Source organism: Harmonia axyridis, chromosome X (genome assembly GCF_914767665.1).
Source record: "Harmonia axyridis chromosome X, icHarAxyr1.1, whole genome shotgun sequence".
Classification (NCBI taxonomy): Eukaryota; Metazoa; Arthropoda; class Insecta; order Coleoptera; family Coccinellidae; genus Harmonia; species Harmonia axyridis.
In genome coordinates this window covers 31,834,914-31,837,413 of record NC_059508.1, presented here as the reverse complement: position 1 = coordinate 31,837,413, position 2,500 = coordinate 31,834,914, and the positions used below count along the sequence as shown (strand labels likewise).

Here is a 2,500-nt window from a genome sequence, read left to right as displayed (position 1 = left end):
GTCGCGCTCGACGTAACCCCTTCCTTTTACGGTTAAGGTCAGTCTTGAGCGAGCTAAGTCGTGGGTTCCACCATCCAAGCCCGCGATTTCTGCGGGTGGAGGTAGATATTGATGCCATAGCGGATAAAAATATGGCTTTGGTCAGGGACTTAACGACCCTATCCAGCTCAGTTTCATTCTGACATAGAAGATTGACGTCATGAAGACGCCGGTCTAATTCGGACTCGAACAGGTCCCAGTCCGCGTTCCTAGGAACGAATCTCGGGGTGTTCGGGTCAAGATATGGGATTCTATTCTCAAATTGGCTCGAGCCTATCTCGAAGAAAATAGGTCGATGATCTGATGTAGACCAATTCTCCCGCACCGACCAGCCTTGGACGAAATCCGCCGCATTGGGGGTAGCGAGAGTGAGGTCGATATTTGATTCACCATTTGAAGAGGCGAATGTGGCCGGAAAACCAGCTGAATTGAGGACGATGAGGCCAGAACGGTCGACAAAGTCCTCAAGAAGAGAGCCACGATAGTCTCTATGGCTAGAGAACCAAAGTGGCGACTTGGCATTGGAGTCCATGCATATGAGAACCCTTTTGCCCCTGTTATGTGTTAGAATAGAATCCAGCTTATGTAAAAATGGGTCAATGTCTAAGCTGAATTGGCAATAGACATTGACCAGGATAAATGATATTTTATCGAATTGTATGGTAGCCACAGTGATATTTGGTTCTGACAAGTTACCTAGCAGAATAACGTTTAAGTGAGGGTTAAATACTGCAATAACAGATCCGATTGGATCTTGGGGCACGCGTAAAAGGCGTGCACGCAAACCGAGTCCCCTCACCTCGCCGAAGGCGTGGTAAGGTTCCTGTATTAAGGCTATATCTATATTTTTCGTGTTCATCAGATTTGAGATCTCCGCCGATACGGCGGCAGATCTCTGGGCATTTATCTGTATTAATTTTAGGCCGTGGCCTTGAATTTAGTGCTCGAGGTGTCTATCTTCGATATGAAGTCCTCGAGCGCTTTCCTATACTCCGGGCAAGCTTTGTCGCTTGCCGGGTGGTCCGAGTTTTTGTTCCCCTTTTGCTTGCAGTTAATACAGCAAGCGGGGTTTTCTTCCTTGGCGCATTCCGAGACGGAATGGCCTTTACAGGCGCAGTGTGAGCAGAGAGGAACCTCTGCGCTGCACCTGAGTGCTGTGTGCTTAAAGGATTGGCACATTTTGCACCTTGAAATTCTTGCGTGCTCGTAAGCACGATAAGATCGGAGCCCCACGTACGCTCTGCCCTGACGGGTGATCGCGCTCGTGAGACATGCCGGTGCGGATACGACAATCTTCTGTGTCGATGTCTCCGAAGGAAATTTAAAAATCACCTTCGTCGCCAACTTCACAGCAGACGGATCAAACTGATCCGGAAGATTCTTTTCGATAATCTCGTCTATGAGATCATCTACTTTTGTGTCCTTAGACACGTCATGCAACATGATTCTCGGAAGAATCTTTCTTGGAGTTTGAAACTCGATATTATGCTTGTCAAGAGATGCCTTGACAAGATCGTGATCCTTCTGCGATGCGCAGACGATAAGGATGTCTCCTGACTTCACTTTTGTAGTGAATCGGATCTTTGCCGAGGGGGCCTCTTTACGGAGGGCCTCTTTTATAGATGATTGGATCTTAGAAGAATCCTTTCCTCTTGCCTTTACGTATAAAGGAGAGTCGCTCTGCGGTCTTGGCTTAGGTAATGGAGTGGGACGGGATGTAGGGGTAGGAGTGGCCGCTGTGACTCTCGCGTACGAGGGTCGGGCCACTGTCTTATTAGCAGACTGAAGAGAGGCGCAAACCTCCTCCAGCCTACTCCTCTCTTGTAGGCGCCCCTTGAGAGAGGCGTTTTCCAAGCGAGTTGACATTAACAAGCGCTCTAGTTCGGTAAACCTGTCAAGGATGAACCGACGTTGAGCGCTTGCGACCTTGTGGTTCACGTCATAGAGGTATTCCTCTAGCGTGGACCTAATCGCCGAGCTCGTAAGCTCTTCGGGGATTGGGGGAAGGGAAGGCTCTTTCCGCTTCGCTTCCGGCGTTGCCGCCGGTGCGCTAGTTAAAGTGCCTGTAGTTTGTTGTCTGGTTTTCACACCAGACATGATGGGAGAGGAAGTTGCCTTCCTTGTTGTGGGTGAGGGTGTAAGCCTCTGCTCGGTAGCAGATCCAGATCTCCCGGCCCGAACAACCGAGGAGGTGGAGGTCGCGTAGTCGCTGGATGACGGTCGACGAGAGCCTACGCTGGAACTCTTACCGACGACCGGCGCTGCCGTTCCTGCGGCAGCGCGAGATTTTATTATATTAGATGTATTCATCATAATATTTGGGGCGAGCCATTTTTCGCATTTCCTCTATTGTTCCTGCGATATATTCATATGCAAATACGCTATATCGGTCTAGAATAACAGTGAAAATGTACCCCCCCACCGCGATAAGGTAATGGCTCATCGGGGGGGAGTAGGTAGG

The 2,500-nt window shown here is 49.6% G+C and overlaps 1 pseudogene; it reads right to left on the bottom strand.

The window, feature by feature from the left end:
- The window catches only part of LOC123688247, a 9,285-nt pseudogene that overhangs the window by 4,017 nt on the left and 2,768 nt on the right, over nucleotides 1-2,500 (bottom strand).